Here is a 17,552-nt window from a genome sequence, read left to right as displayed (position 1 = left end):
GAAAATAAGTTATGGCTTGCAAAATACAATGGTGGGACAAGGGTACCCACCATTTGCCAGTTATAGATGTTCCTATTAAAAATAAGGAAAAGGGGAAAAAAGGACAAAAAGGAACCACATTCTCTAAGAAATTTCAAAATCTGTCAAGGCAGAGTCCATCAGATTCAAGGCCTGGGAATAATTATTTGTGGCTTTGTTTCCTTTCTGGACCTGATGCTCAGCAGACCCTTGGAGTCATCCTTCATTCTCAATAAAAGGTAGCACATGTTTGTGTCCTGCTTACAGAATTTTGGGAGTTCTATTGTCTTCTTTCTGTTTTCTCTCCATCCCCAGTGTTTCTGGTGACATGACATCCTCAGGGACCTGGTGGATTTCCTGTGTGTGTCCCAAGGATTTGCTTCTTGGGATGAGTCTTCTCGGTCTGTCTTTCCTGAAAATCCCATTTTATATTCCTGACTTCTGCTGACAAGTCTGAAGAGACCTATCAGATAGGCCACATGCCTATTCAATTCCTCATCCTTTGAGTGACGAAAACTCTAACCCATGGATCTTTTCAAGACACTAGCAAAAAGCCATTCGGCCATACTTATGATTTCTCTCCAGAACATGCTCTGACAGAGGATCTTCTAATTTCAGCATTTACCAAATCATCAAGTCCTGGTTCCTGTTTTTTTTTTTTGCTTAATCATTCCTTCTTGTAAGGACACTTGAGATTATGTCAGATTCATCCAGAAAATCTAGGTTAATCTCTCCACCTCAAAATTCTAAGCAACATCAGCAAAGTTATTTTGGTCATGTGAAGTGATATATTCACAGGTCTGAGGATTAGGACATGGGAATCCATACATGGGATACTTGTATTTAGTATGCAACATGCCAGCAGACAGGGAGAAGTTTCTGATAGAAGAAATCAAAGCATGATGGAGTGAGTTTCTTAAGGAAGTTCAACTCCAACTCAAAGGAGGTTAGGTTTGTTGTAATGGAGCATGGTAAGTCTTCTTGGACTCTGAGGATACAGATGGAAGGATCAGACATTTAAGAGGGTTTCTTTAAAATAGTAGATGCATTTGTTGAGACTGGAAGAGAACTGCAAAGTACTGTAGGGTTTTGAAGGTCACTGTTAAAAAATAGTGGAACTGTGGTCATAAAAAATAAATTTGAGGTAATAAATATTAATTTTTCTCCATGCCCTGGTACTGGAAAGGGATAGTTTAATTGATCCAGGTGATTAAATTGCAGGACCAGGGCAGAGAAAAGCCAATGGATGAAGCAGTGGAGAATGTTAATGACGAACCTTAGTTAAGGTTCAGCTTGAGTATGGAATTGAGGCTGGGGAGGTAAAAGAATGAGCCTCTAAGGAGGCTGAGATTAACGGAGAGACTGGGTGGTATGGAAGGATCTGGAGAGTCGAAATGGAGTTTGATTCTCAAGTTTCTATATAAAGTCCAGGTTGGAGTCATGGGAATAGGTTGGAACAGTGGAAGAGAACTAGATATTTATTTGAAGCAGAATTGTTTACTTGTATGAACTTTAGGGTAGAAAATAGGAAGGGCAGGAGTGACATCTGGGGAATCCCTTTCTGATAAATGTGTATTGTTAAAAGACCAAACAACCCAGGATGGTCATTTACATTAAGAATCTGTAGGAACGCTTTAGTAACATTTAAAGCACTTGTATAAGATAGTTTCAAAGGTACAGAGAATGTTGTGCTCAGTCATTATCTTTGAAATTAGAGTGAGATTTTGAAATCTTGGCTACCGTTAGCTAGCTGAAGGACCATGGGCAAGTAATTTAACTCCTTACAATTGTACCTCATTCATGAAATAATAAAGTACAAACCTTTTAAGGTTTTGTGAAATTAGATGTGATAATACACATTAAGGGTTCTGCTTGTTGCCTAGCACATAAATAAATTCAATGAATAAGTCTACATCAAAACCCAACTTTCTGCTGCTGCCAAATGTGTTCTCATATACAAAGTTCCAGTAACTTTCAGAGACTAGTGAAGCACTGACATCAGATGAATTCATGACTTAATCATGGGTCAAGTTTCAGGTTATTTTGTTTTCTTTCTCAATGTCATTGTCACTGAAAAACACGACTATTTTCGATAAAAAGGAAAAGAGAAGACAAGAAAACCTGACAGAAATGAGCCATGCCTGTACTTCTTTACTGAAACAACTTGAGATTCCAGACTCTGAGAAAAAAATCTTTTTCTTCTTTGCTCTTATGGGCTCTTTCCACTGGTAAAGGGTCATTTGCACCTCCTCTCTCTTAAAAAATATTTAAAAAAGATAAAACTGATGACTTCCAATATTCCTCCACTTGCTACCCTACTCCACTGTTGAGGTCTCATAGCCACCTTGAATCTCAACAGTTTCTGTGCATGCATAGTATCATGGAATTAAATGTCAGGAGAATTTAAAGTCTGGGGTTTAAGCTCCAACTGCAAACGTTAATAAGAGCAATGACCAAACTAGAAACCATTTTTTCCTCTCAAATTTAAGTTCTTCATGATACGTGATTGGTGCTTCACAGATGTTCTCACTGAACAAAAAAATTGGCAATTTTTCATAAAGTGAATTTCAAAAGGCAGACTTGCAAAGTCCATGTTCGTTCACTCCATTAAAAATTATTGGTGCATTATGATCATACATAATATTCGGATTCACTGTGACACATTTATACATGCACATAATAATTTGACCTATTTTATTTCCCAGTATCTCCCTTTTCCCCCTTCCTCCCTCCCCTTGATCCCCTTCCTCTGCCTTACTCTTCTCCCTTCTATTTTCATTAGATATCTTTTCTTTTCCTTTTTTTTTTTTCTCTCTCTAGTTTGACATATGATGGAAAACATATGACTCTCCCTTGACTTTCAGAGTCTGGCTTATTTTGCTTAATATGATGCTGTTCAATTTCATCCATTTTCCTGTAAATGACATAATTTTGTTCTTTATGGTGGAGTAAAACTCCAATGTGTGTATATGTCACATTTTCTTTATCCACTCGTTTTCTGACAGACACCTTGGCTGGTTCCATAACTTGGCTAATGTAAATTGTGCTTCTATGTCCATGGGTATGCATACTATAGTATGCTGACTTTAATTTTGGGGGGTAAATACCAAAGATTGGTATAGCTGGGTCATATTGGTGGTTCCATTACTAGTCTTTGAGGAATCTCCACACTGTTTTCCATAGCGACTGTACTAAGTTACAATTCCACCAAGAGTGTTTAAGTGTTCCTTTCCCCCACATCTTCAAGAGTATTTATCATTACTTGTATTCTGTTTATTATGATAGGACAGTATTTATTATTATATACTATTATACATTATTGTGGCATAGCATTTATTATTATTTGTATTCTAACTGTATTCCATTTTTGCAAACCCAGCACCTCACAGGAGAGCGCCACACCTCACGGTGGAATTTCACAATCATGCCACCTGCACTTAATTTCTCAGCCTCTTCATTTCCTTCTTCAGATTCCCATACTGTGCTGCCTTCCATCCTTCCCTGTTCACATGAAGGCATCTGCTATTGCCCCATTACAATTCTCAGAGCACACGAATGCGTGGGATAATCTGCCACTCTGGGATCAATAGTCTGTCCCCAAGAAATCAAAGGAAAAAGAAACTCAAAAGAAACTCCCTCCACAGATAGGAAAGAGCTACAGTGCCTGGGAGCGAAGGGTCTGCCCTGGGGCCCAGGGTCCGCCTGGAGCTTCCACTGAGCTCTTGGAGTGCTCTGCTAGCCTTCTGCTGGGCACTACTCAGAGGGTCCAGGGTCGAGGTACAAATGAGGGGTAGAAGGTGGCTCAGTACTGGTACTGGCCGGGGTGTTCTGGGTGTCAAGGTGAGAGTTTTCCCTAGCTAGGGCCTGCGGGGAGCAGAGCTGTCCTGCGAGGATCCTAGGTCCTCTTCACATCTGGTTGGACCCCTGGATAGAGCTGGCAGGGAGAGCAGGAAAAGATTACCTGGTGGAAGCAATTCATTTGAAAGTGGAGTTAGAGGTCCAAGCGGTCACCTCCATGGGACAGACTTTCAACCTTTGGGGTAATCTTCCTGAAGCAGTGGCTTGTGACCCAGGGAATCTAAAATCTGCAGTTTACTAGAAAACCACAGACAGGTGCTGGTCATTGAGGGTGTGGGAATAATTGAGGATGGTTTTCTGCGTGAAAGGTCCGTGCCCCTTCTTACCTGGCCTACCCCCAAAGATGGTATTGAGGATAGTTTGGTGTGTATTCTTGATATTCTACTCAGAAAGAAGTTTAAATATCTATAGCTTCTATCAATTATCTATCTATCTATCTATCTATCTATCTATCTATCTATCTATCATCTATCGTCTATCATCTATTCACCCACCTATCTTTTATCATATGTCCATCTCTGGATGTATACATTTTTAAAACATATTTTGGCTATCATGCTGAATTGCGTACTTTTCTTACTTAATGATTTATTGGTACATATCAGTCCCATTTAGTAAATTCTGTGTGATATCTCATTGTATATTGTATCATAACTGATTAATTTTATTTCAAGCAGAATATGAAGGACATAAAAAATAAATGCCCTTTTCTACTCTTGCACCCTCATACTTAGTCTCATAGTTTAAATTCTTCTCAGGTTATCATGGTAAATGTATTGTTATAAATCTATTTCTTGTCTATACTATATATAATTGCATAATCTCTATTTCTTGGTTTGCCAGTTTTAAACCGAGTCTGCTGATTCCCTGCTATGAAAGCAACATTCATTCATTTCCTCTTCCAATATTGGTTATACATTTAAAAAAATTCTCTCCATGGTTAGCCGTATGCATCTCTGTTCACTGTCTTCCACGGCTCTGCTGAAGTCTGCCTTCCTTCCTGCTGTCAGCTCCTTCCTGTCCGTGTCAGTGGGAGGTCCCATGGTTGTCTCAGGCATAACCCCTTTTGGTGCAGCTTGTAGCTTATTTGGGATTCAGTTCTCTAAATATATCTGGCATCTGATTTTGTTTGCTTTAGTTAATTTGCTATGCCACTAATCACACCCAGAGATCTTATATTAAGATCCTTAATTTCCATGCACGTATCTCTCAAATTATTGGGGTCTACTTCAAGTTGTTCATTTAGAGTGATAGTCTTGTCCGGGAGACCACATCTATTCTCTGTGGTCAGGCTAAATTCTGTTTAACTGAGGACTCTTTATGGGGTTTTGGAGCAAACTGTTTATTTATTTTTAACAGTCATATCACTTTTTATTTGGGAGAAAGAAGTGACTGTATGAGACCCAAATTTCCTAACACTCATTCTAACTCTACTTTCAAGTCAACCAGTTTTTTCCTAAGATATTTCTCTTTTCCTTTCTTTTTTGGTAATAACTTCTTAAAAAGAAAATAAAAAGGAACAGACATTGACCTTAAACTTTTCCCAATCACTTTACTGAAAGCACGATACTTGTTGGCATGAGATCATCTTTCCAGTTTGCAGGAGATGGTATCAAGCAAATGTTGTTGTTATTGTTGATTTGTTTTAGAGAATTACTTTTCTGAACAAATGGAAATCGATCATTCCAAAGGTTAGAAAATATTAGTCAAGTGAAGATGGTCATCTTGAATTTCTGCTAAAATTCTTCAGCCTAAAAAAATGAATTTACAAAACGACTTCTGATATCAAAAGCAACAGAACAAATGTAGCAGGTAATGGATGAGTTAAATCTGCTTTTTAATATCTATTCATTATAATTTTATGACATATTAACTGTAAAAATTAAAGGGTTTTATTCTGTACAAGTCAGTGGGTTTCCCTGTGTGCTTATTCCATGTTTTGATCATGCTCACACTCCCTCCCACCCTCCCGCTCTCCCCTCAGCCACTGCACACATCCCTTCCCCTTCCCTAGCAGGCCCTCTCCTACTTTCAAGTTTTCTTCCTCCTCCCCCTACTCTTCTCCTTCCCCCTCCTCTTCTTCCTCCCCTTCCCCTTCTCCTTCCTATTCCTCTTCCTCCTCCTCTTCTTCTCCTCTTCTCCTCCCTCTTCTCCTCCTCCTTCTCCTCCTCTTCCTCCTCCTCTTCCTCCTCCTCTTCTCCTCTTCTCCTCCCTCTCCTCCTCCTCCTTTTCCTCCTCTTCCTCTTCCTCTTCTCCACCTCCTCCTCTTCCTCCTCCTCTTTCCCCTCCTTCTCCTTCTCCTCCTCCTCCTCCTTCTTCTTCTCCCCCCTCCCTTCCTTCTTCTTCTCCTCCTCCCCCTCCTCCTTCTCCCCGTCCTCCTCCTCCTTTTTCTTCTGCCTCTTCCCTCCTCTTCCTCCTTCTACTTCTTCTTTTCCTCCTTCTACTTCTTCTTCTTCTTCTTCTTCTCCTCCTCCTCCTCCTCCTCCTCCTTCTTCTTCTTCTTCTTCTTCTTCTTCTTCTTCTTCTTCTTCTTCTTCTTTCTTCTCCTTCTCCTTCTCCTCCTCCTCCTCCTCCTCCTCCTCCTTCTTCTTCTTTTTTCCCTCCTCCTTCTTCTTTTCCTCCTCCTCCTCCTTCTTCTTCTTCTCCCCCCTCCTCTCCTCCTTCTCCTCCTCTTCCTTCTTCTTCCCTCCTCCTCCTCCTTCTTCTTTTCATATTGTCCAAATACAAGAAAAAACATTCGATTCTTGCCTTTCTATGTCTGGCTTATTTCCCTTAACATGATCCTCCCAGTTCCACTCATTCTCCTGCCAATGACATATGACATAGTTTCTTTTCTTCTTTATGGATGAGTGGTACTCCATCATGTATATATATCATATTTTCTTTATGCATTCATCTATTGATGGGCACCTAGGCTGATCCCATATCTTGGCTATTGTGAATATTGCCACAATAAACAAGGATATCTAACAAATGTTTTATTTTGCTTCACATGACTTTCCAACTTTGAGTCTGGGAAGTCTAGCTTCTCCTTGTTTGTTATATGTCCTCTAGGTGGAAGATGAAAACCATATTTCATTGGCTTTTGCAATCTATGTCTTCTCTTTTTCTCTTTTTGAAACAAGGATGAATATTATAAATCTGTGGTTATAGTTCCTTGATCAGTATTAGAAGAATTTAGAGAGCCATAAAACAGTGGTGCATGGGTAATTTTTTGTTTTTATATTAGGAGATAATAACCATTTTGTTGTACAATTATGTAATGTAGGGTCACAGCCACTTCTGTACCAGGTTTTATATAAGTTAAGAGAACACACTAACTTATGCAACAATTAGAATTTTAAAATTTCAGCAGTGTAACATTTGCTCGGTGGCATAATATTCTCCTCTTCAAAGCAGATTTTCCTGGTCAGCAGGTGACACAAGTCCTTCCACATTATGGTTCCACCATGCCTTAGAGTCTTAATATTCTTTGCACTTAAATTTTTAGAATGGTAATAAACATAGAGAAGGTATACGTACTTCTCAAAAGTCCTGCCATAAGGGCCACTCAAATTTCATTGGTAAGACCTAACTGATGGCCACTTCCATATGTAAAAGGATCTGGAAAAACTAGTCACTGGCCAGACAGCTACTTCTCAGTGACAATTCTAAATTGTGGAAGGAGGAACATAAATTTTAGTGGGCATCTAAATGTCTCTGACCCAAGACCACAAACTTTTTTTTAACTTTAATCAGAATCTAAATTCCTCACCTTGCAATTGGTAGATAAATCTATCTTTTAATTTATAGGTTTCCCTCCTTTTCTCCCTCCCTTGGTTTTTCTCAGTCTTTTTCTTTCTTTTTTCTCTTTTTCCATCTTCATATATCTGTTTTTCTCAGTTTTCATAATTAGAAGCATGATCAATTTTGAAAATTTTGTCAGAGTTTTTTTTGTTTTTTGTTTTTTTTTTTTCCCCAGGGGCAGGGGTGGCTACCAGGGATTGATCCTAGGGGCACTAACCACTGAGCCACATCCCCAGCCCTTTTTTATTTTTTATTTTGAGACAAGGTCTCACTAGATTGCTTAGGGCCTGGTTAAATTGCTGAGGCTGGCTTTGAACTTGTGATTAGCCTCTGGGATTACAGGTATGCATCACCTGCCAGGAGTTTGTATAGGTGGTATTCTGTTCTAGTCCCACTGTTAATTTCTTGCTATGTTGTGATTTTAGTGTGAATTGATAATTAATGTCTAGTTTCATTAGTTTATTAGATGCTTCAAAATGAGGATAATAAAAATCATTCTTTTCTTCTTTCTTTCCTTTCTACCTTCGTTTCTTCCTATCTTCCTTCATTCATCTGGGTCACTTCTGTAAAGGTGAACATCTCCTCACAAACTCTTTGCTTAATAGGGATACAATGTGAATGGGAAGTACGAGATAACCGTTTGATTCTTTAAATCTTTATTTTTAGATACAGCATCTCAGATTATTGGAGCTGCCACAACAAAATACCATATACTGGGTGACTTAAGCAGCAGAAAGTTATTTCTCATAGTTCTGGAGGCTGATGAGTTCAAGATCAAGATTCTGGCTGGTTTAGTTTCCGGGAGAGCCACTTCTGGGCCTATGGAGGGCCACCTTCTTACTGTGTCCTGTGTCAGTGAATGCATTCTCTTAATTCTCTTCCTATAAACACAACTAATCTCACCAGGAGAGGATCCTACTCTCATAACCTTGTTTAACTCTATTTGCTTCCAAAAACCCCAACTGCTGTCACATTGGAGCTTTAAGCTTCAACCTGTGAATCTGGGGGACATAAACATTCAATCTATAACAGGATCTTTGGTTTCTGTTTCTGGATTTATTTTTTATATTTGTTATCACTATTATATGATGGAAATAGGATTCTTAATTCTTACCTGACATTCTTTCTTTTAACTTTCCAAATTAGCTATTTTTCTACTTTTACATGGCAATTATTTAAATTATTTACATTATATTCTCTGAAAAAATTAAGCTCATCATTATTTGTCTATATATTCAATCTAAAAATTGAAAACTGACAATTACAACATTGTAAGTATTCATCATAATATTCATTATAAAAGTTTGTGATCAGGTCCAAATTGTAGGAAGAGTATCCTGTGTCATTACACCTTGCTTACAGTAGATGTTTCACAGTATTAAAAGACATGAAAGATGTTGACCATGTGTCAGAGCATTTGGTTTGTATCATGATCTTAAAGGACCTTACTTTAATCAGTTCTAACTACCTCTGGGTTAAATATTAAAGCAGGTTACATAGTAACAACTTTTATTTTGGCAGCTATACTAGCATAATAATATTCTTCTGAATTTGCAGATGAGAGAATTTAGTAAGCAATTTGTCTCAGGTGACAGAGCTAGTTACCAGCTGAGAATTAGGAGCTCAGCCCAGGCATGCAGGCTGAGGGCTTTATCTCTTACCCTCTTCACTGCCTCTTTCCTTCCCATTCTTTTGTAGCTAAGATTTCTTTTCTCCTTGATAGAGTTTGTTTTTCTCTGTTTCTTGGAGCACTGAAATTTTATCAGGATGTGTTCAGTCATGGATTTCTCAATTTCGAATTTGCTTTGTTTTTGGAGAAACTTTTTAATCTAGGTGGTCATGTCTTTCTTTGGCTCTGGGCTAGTCTTCCAAAATTTTTATATTTTCTCACACTCTGTTTTGATTACTTTTGCCACCTATTCTGGTATTCCAGTTATTCCCTCCTGGATTTTCTGTGAAATGGATTATAGGCTTTGATCAATCTTTAATGTGCCTTAATGATTCTCTTATTTCTATTCATTGTTTTATTTCTTTATTCTGAAAGATTCTGAACTCCATTTTAGTTTTCCAACTTGGAATTCTGTTTATGGTTCAACAGAGTAATTTATTTCGTTTTTTTAATTTTCAAGAGCAATATCATCCTGTGTTTTTTCTTGTCAATAATACCTACTTTAATTTCTTAGATTCAATATCTTTTGCTTCTTTTTTTTTCCTGAGAAAAGAACTATTTATCAAATCATGTCAAATGCATATATAGGGAACTTCTTTATTTGGGAGCTGGTGAGCAGCACACAGCATTGCACAGATAGAAATATATGACTTTCAACACAGAGCTAAAGACCTTCACATTTTAAAAATCAGAATTCTCTATACAAAGTTTCAGCTGGCAGAATTTCAGTTCTGATTTTCATACATAGCTTTCCTTGTATTAAATACATGTTTATTTACAACATGGTTAGAGAATAAAGGGCTATTAAGGCCATTTTCTCATTGTGAAACACCACAAAATACGTACATGAGTACAACCTAATATAGGCAAAGTTTCTAAAAATCATCTTCTTGGCTTATTGTCATTGAGCATTAGCACACGAGTGAAGGAACAACTTGTCAATAGCACCCAGCCACACCTTTCCCCTGGAGCCTCTCACAGGACCCAGCTGAGGAGGACCTCACCTAGGACAGGTGCGCGCCAAGTCCCAAGCAACCCGAAGAGCACCTTGCCACCCCCTCAAATCCATTTCCAAATGCATCTCAAATTTCAGAGTCAAAAAATTTTCCAAAAATGATCTTGACGGTAGGGCCACTTAAGCCACATGCACCCCATGTGAGGGCCTAGGACATCCAAGGAGAGACCCACCTCACCTCCCATGCCTGCTGTGTCCAGGGTGTCCGGCTCATAGCGATGGCCTGTGCGCACCTATGACCTCCAACTCTCCTGCCACTGATCTCTGTAGTAATGACTTTTCTTCGTCTATTTTCCAGAATCCCGCTGCCCGTTCCCTTGAGCCGCTTCGAGATCTGAACGAGCTCCGACTCCGGGATTTGTGTGGCTTCTGGGTACTTGGAGTACTTGCAAACCTTGGATTTCCGGGAGCCCCTCACCTGCCTGGGAGCCTTTGTAGGGAGCACCTCCGTGTGCGGCTGTCGCTTTTGCTGTGAGGAGTGACAGCACACCTGGGACCACACATGTCACTCCCTGTCCCAGCCAGACCTGGCCACACCCAGAGGGACTGACAGAGGCGCGACCTCCAGGTGTAGAGAGACGAGAAATCTCAGGGTAAGAACCACTGTCTGGAGGGGCAGCCGTCACCTCCTGCCACCCTGGGGAAACAAAAATGTGGAAGGCTTCAGGAATTTGCGTGACATCCTTACGCAGGGGCCTTGCTCATTTTCTCTGTGCCTCCAGTTTTAGGGTATATGCTGCTGACGGGAGCTCTCTTTGCTTCTATATGAGGATGCTCTTCTGGCCTCTAAATCATCTGGGTTCTCAGAAGACAGTTATTTTTCAGTCTGCTTATTTATTTTGCTTCTCTTCATTTTTGGTTCATTTTCTGTCTGATGATTTTTTTCATGTCTAATGATCATTTCTTTCACTTTAATGCTCACATTAGAAATTTTAGAAAATTACAGTGATTAGTAACGGTACCTACCTGTTTCTTCATTAAATAAGAGAGAGTGCTAATTATGTACTCCTCAGCATGGGTTTAGGGTGGACTACTTTAGAGACACTCTTCTATAGGTTATGTGTTTGGGACCCCATACTCTCATACATAATTTTAGAAACCAGTAGAAATGATTATATAGGAAATAATTTATACTATAAATATCTACATGGAAATCTTTAAACATGATTTATCATGAGGAAATAATGATGTACCCATATACTGCACTTCACTTATATTAGAATCACATTTGAATTTGTAAATGAAGTCAGATTTAATGCTAGGCTTAGAAAATTAAGAATTGATAATTAAATCCAAATGAATGTCCAGGAAGACATTTAAAATTTGTGCAAGATGTAGGATAATTATTCACAATTGGGACTTCCTGTGACTTTATTTTTTCTTTTTCCACATTTTTTATTGGCCCATCTTAGTTGTACATATTGATGGGATTTGTTGTTGCGTATTTGTACATGCACCAATATAACAATATAATCTGACGGATAACCACTCCCCAGCGTTTCCCCGCTCCTTCCCTACTTCCCAACCATTGGTCCCTTTCCTCTATTATCTCCCTTTGATTTTCATGAGATCCACCTCCACCTTTGTTTTCTTTATCCTCTATTACCTCTACATATGAGAGACAACATACAACCTGACCCCTAACCTTCTGAGTTTTATTTCACTTAATGCCATTGATGGCCTCTACTTCCATTCATTTTCCTGCAAATACCATACTTTCATTCTTCTTCATGGATGAATAAAACTCTGTTGTGTATTTACCACACTTTTCTTTATTATTTTTTATTATTTTTCTTTATTCACCCATTGAACTCCTACCTGCCTGTGATTTTCAAGACATCTAATATGTCCGCACCCCATTGTTACATGTTAGTGCACCTGCTAAAAAATTCCAAAGTCTTCTGCAGAGCAGCACTCTCTCTTTTGGGAATTACAGGGCTATCTTTTTCTCTCTGAATTTTTCTACCAGTCTTATCCCATTTCGTGTCATGGAGTTCAGGGATTTCTTTTTATTTTCCTGCACAGTTATTAAGTTCTCAATCATAAATATAGGAGTGTATTTTCTGAAATGTCAATGAACTCTTGGGAGCCGGGAAAGCAGATTTGTCCTTCACCCCAACTTCTTGAACTAAAAGTGGCACCTCTTATCTTTGTCTCGCCTGGATCTTCTCAAGACCACTCAAGGCGGAAACAGGCTGTCTTTTCCATCTTAAGACCTCCAAGGGTTTTGCCCTTCTTTCTAGCTACCTTTCTACTTCTGTGTTTCTCTGAAGGAATAAATTTCCTAAAGATGTAGATGGTACCATTTCTGTCTGCTTGGTACTGTTGACCTTTTCTTTCAATCAGCCATTCCTCAACCAACAGCCAAGGTCATCAGATCATGTCACTCGCTCTCCACCACGCAGTGGACACTGACTGTACCTAGAGTGAAGTTCCTCCTCTGGCTCCTGTCCTGCTGAGTCAGCCTGGCCTATCTCTCCAGCTCCCAGCATAGCTCCGGGCACAGTGTACTTCCGTCACTGTCTAGAGCACACCTAACCTGCTTCCGACCATGGTGCTTTGTATATTCAGTTTCTTTTTGAAACACACTTTCCATGGCTCTTTGCAAGGTCACTCTGCTCTTTCCTTGGGGATTTATCTGAAATGTCACTTCCTTGGGAGTATCTTCTCTAATACTCCAGTCTCATTCTTTAATTGAATTTTTATTGTTCTATTTAGTTATACATGACTGAAGAATGTATTTTGACTCATTGTACACAAAAGGAGCACAACTTTTCATTTCTCTGTACATGATGTAGAAACACACCAGTCATGCAGTCATACATGTACATAGAGTAATGATGTCAGTCTCATTCTACCATCTATCCTACCCCCTGCCCTCTCCCCTCCCCTCATTTCCATCTGCACAATCCAAAGTTCTTCCATTCATTCTTTATCCACCCCCTGTTATGTATCAGCATCCACTTATGAGAGAAACATTCAGCTTTTGGTTTTTTGGAATTGACTTATGTCGCTTAGCATGATATTCTCCAACTCCATTCATTTACCTGCAAATGCCATAATTTTTATTCTTCTTTATGGTTGAGTAATATTCTATTCTATATATGTACCATGGTTTTTTATCCATTCATCTATTGAAGGGCATATAGGTTGATTTCACAATCTAGCTATTGTGAATTGAGCTGCTATAAACATTGATGTGGCTGCATCACTTTAGTATACTGATTTTAAGTCCTTTGGGAATAGGGGCCAAATAGTGGTTCCATTCCAAGTTTTCTGAGGAATCTCCATACTGCTTTCCAGAGTGGCTGTACTAATTTGCAATTCCACCAGCAATGTATGAGTGTAACTTTTTCTCCACATCCTTCCTGATACCTGTTGTTACTTGTAGTCTTGATAATTGCCATTCTAATTGGAGTGAGACGAATCTTAGGGTAGTTCTGATTTGCATTTCTCTAATTGCTAGAGATGTTGAACATTTTTTCATATATTTGTTGATCAGTTGTATATCTTCTTCTGTGAAGTGTCTGATCAGTTCCTTAGCCCATTTATTGATTGGGTTATTTGTATTTTTGGTGTTAAGTTTTGTATAAATCCTGGACATTAGTGCTCTACCTGATGTGCATGCAGGGAAGATTTTCTCCCACTTTGGAGGCTCTCTCTTCACGTTCTTGATAGTTTCCTTTGCTGAATAAAAACTTTTTAGTTTGAATCTATCCCATTTACTGATTCTTGATTTTATTTCCTGCACTTTGGGAGTCTCGTTAAGGAAGTCTGGATCTAAGCCAACATGATGAAGATTCAGGCCTACTTTTTCTTCTATTAGGTGCAGGGTCTCTGGTCTAATGCCTAGGTCCTTGATCCACTTTGAGTTGAGTTTTGTGCAGGCTGAGAAATAGGGGTTCAATTTCAATCTAGTGCATATGACTTTCCAGTCTTCCAGCACTATTTGTTGAAGAGGCTATCTTTTCTCCATTGTATGTTTTTGGCATCTTTGCCTAGTATGAGATAACTGCATTTATGTGGGTTTGTCTGTATGTCTTCTATTCTGTACCATTCATCTACCTACCTATTTTGGTGCCAGTACCATGCTGTTTTTGTTACTATTGCTCTGTAGTATAGTTTAAGTTTATTGTGATACCTCCTGGTTCACTCTTCCTGCTAAGGACTACATGGGCTATTCTGGATCTCTTATTTTTCCAAATAAATTTCATGATTGCTTTCTATTTCTGTGAGGTACATCATTGGGATTTTTAATAGGAATTGCATTGAATCTGTATAATGTTTTTGGTAGTATGGTCATTTTGACAATATCAATTCTGCCTATCCAAGAACATGGGAGATCTTTCCATCTTCTAAGGTCTTCTTCAATTTCTTTCTTTAGTGTTGTGTAGTTTTCATTGTAGAGGTCTTTCACCTCTTTTGTTAGATTGATTCCCAAGTATTTTATTTTTATTGAGGTGATTGTGCATGGGGTAGTTTTCCTAATTTCTCTTTCATCACTTATGAATAGAAATGCATTAGATTTATGAGTGTTGATTTTATATCCTGCTACTTTGCTGAATTCATTCATTAGTTCTAGAAGTTTTCTGGTGGAATTTTTTTGATCCTCTAAATATAGAATCATGTTGCTGGCAAATAGTGATAGTTTGAGTTCTCCTTTTCCTATTCATATCCCTTTAATTTCTTTCATCTAATTGCTCTGGCTAGAGTTTCAAGGACTATGTTGAATAGAAGTGGAGAAAGAGGGCATCTCTGTCTTCCAGTTTTTAGAGGGAATGCTTTCAATTTTTCTCCATGTAGAAGGATGTTGACCTTGGGCTTAGCTTAGATAGCATTTACAATATTGAGGTATGTTTCTACTCTCCCTATTATTTCTAGTGTTTTGAACATGAATGGGATGCTGTGTTTTATTAAATGATTTTTCTGCATCTATTGAAATGGTCATATCATTCTTATCTTTAAGTCTATTGATGTGATGAATGATATTTACTGATTTCCGGATGTTGAATCACCCTTGCATCCCTGGGATGAACCTCACTTGATCATGGTGCACAATCCTTTTAATATGTTTTTGTATACGATTTGCCAGAATTTTGTTAAGAATTTTTGCATCAGTGTTCATCAGGGATATTGGTCTGAAGTTTTCTTTCCTTGAATGTGTCTTTGTCTGGTTTTGATATCAGAGTGATACGAGCTTCATAAAATGAGTTTGAAAGGGTTCCCTCCTTTTCTATTTCATGGAATGCTTTGAGGAGTATTGGTATCAGTTTTTCTTTGAAGGTCTTGTAGAACTTGGCTGAGAATCCATCTGGTCCTGGCTTTTCTTAGTTGGTAGACTTTTGATGGCATCTTCTACTTCATTGCTTAAAATTGATCTGTTTAAATTGTGTATGTCCTCCTGATTCAGTTTGGGTGACTCACATGTCTCTAGAAATTTGTCAGTGTCTTCAAGATTTTCTATTTTGTTGGAGTATAGATTTCCAAAATACCTTCTAATTATGTTTTGTATACAATAGTGTCTGTCATGATATTTCCTTTTTCATCATGTATTTTAATAATTTGAGTTTTCTGTCTCTTCATTAGTGTGGCTAAGGGTTTATGAATTTTGTTTATTTTTTTCAAAGAACCAACTTTCTGTTTTGTCAATTTTTTCAATTGTTTCTTTTGTTCCAATTTCATTGATTTCAACTCTTATTTTAATTATTTCCTATCTTCTACTTTTGGTGTTGATCTGTTCTTTCTCTAAGGCTTTGCTATGCAATGTTAGGTCATTTATTTGTTGACTTTTTATTCTTTTATTGAATGAGCTCAATGTAATGAACTTAACTGTTAGTACTACTTTCATAGTGTCCCAGAGATTTCGATACATTGTATCAGTGTACTCCTTTACCTCCAAGAATTTTTTTTTATCTCCTCTGTGATGTCTTCTGGTATTCATGCATAATTCAATAGCATATTATTTAGTCTCCAGGTATTGGAGTAGTTTCTAATTTTTATTGTATCATTGATTTCTAATTTCATTCCACTGTGATCTGATAGAATGCAGGGTAGTATCTCTATTTTTTTGCATTTACTAAGGGTTGCTTTGTGTCAACATATGGTCTATTTTAGAGAAGGATCCATGTGCTGCTGAGAAAAGATTGCATTCACTCATTGATGGATGGAATATTCTATATATGTCTGTTAAGTAAATTCTTGATTGTATTATTGAGTTCTATGGTTTCTTTGTTCAGTTTTTGTTTGGAAGATCTATCTAGTGTTGAGAGAATTGTGTTAAAGTCTCTCAGTATTATTGTGTTGTGCACAGTTTGATTCCTGAAATTGAGAGGATTTGTTTGATTTACATAGATGCTCCATTGTTTGGGGCATAAATATTTATGATTGTTATGTCTTGTTGATGTATGATTCCCTTAAGCAGTAGGAAATGTCCTTTGTCATCCTTTCTGACTATCTTTGGCTTGAAATCTACTTTATCTGCTGTGAGGATGGAAACCCCTGCATTTTTACACAGTCTGTGTACATGATGTGCTTTTTTCCCATCCTTTCACCTTCAGCCTGTGGATGTTTTTTCCTATGAGATGAGTCTCCTGAAGGCAACATATTGTTGGGTCTTTTTAAAAAATCTAATCTGTCAGGCTGTGTCTTTTGATTAATGAGCATAAGCCATTAATATTCAGGGTTGTTATTGAGATATGCTTTGTATTCCCAGTCATTTTGGCTTATTTTGGGGTTTTAACTTGACTTGGTTTCTCCTTTGGTTGGTTTTTCCTTTAGTCTAGTTCCTCTCTTTGCTGACTTTCATTATTGTTTTTCATTTCCTCCTCATGCACTATTTTGCTGAGGATTTTCTGTAGTGCAGGCTTTCTATTTGTCATTTCTTTTAACTTTTGTTTATCATAGAAAGATTTTATTTTGTCATCAAATCTGAAACTTAGTTTTGTTGGATGGAAGATTCATGATTGGCATTCATTTTCTTTCAGAGCTTGGTATATATTGTTCCAGGACCCTCTACCTTTTAGGGTCTGTGTTCAGAAATCTGCTGTTATCTGTGTTGGTTTCCCCCTATATGTAATCTGATACTTTCTCTTTAGACCTTTAAATTTTTATCATTATTTTTGATGCTGGGCATTATCATTATAATGTGCCTTGGTGTGGATCTGTTGTAGTTTTGCACTTTTGGGCTTCTGTAAGCCTCTTGTATTT

General features: G+C 38.0%; 1 non-coding gene across 1 annotated transcript; it reads right to left on the bottom strand.

The window, feature by feature from the left end:
• Positions 1-10,993: 10,993 nt before the first annotated feature.
• On the bottom strand, positions 10,994-11,096 carry LOC124984075 (U6 spliceosomal RNA). Its single transcript, XR_007108544.1, has one exon. It is a non-coding gene; the product is annotated as a U6 spliceosomal RNA (small nuclear RNA).
• Positions 11,097-17,552: the final 6,456 nt, after the last annotated feature.

This window comes from Sciurus carolinensis, chromosome 4 (assembly GCF_902686445.1).
Source record: "Sciurus carolinensis chromosome 4, mSciCar1.2, whole genome shotgun sequence".
Lineage (NCBI taxonomy): Eukaryota > Metazoa > Chordata > Mammalia > Rodentia > Sciuridae > Sciurus > Sciurus carolinensis.
This window is presented reverse-complemented; position numbering and strand designations above follow the sequence as displayed.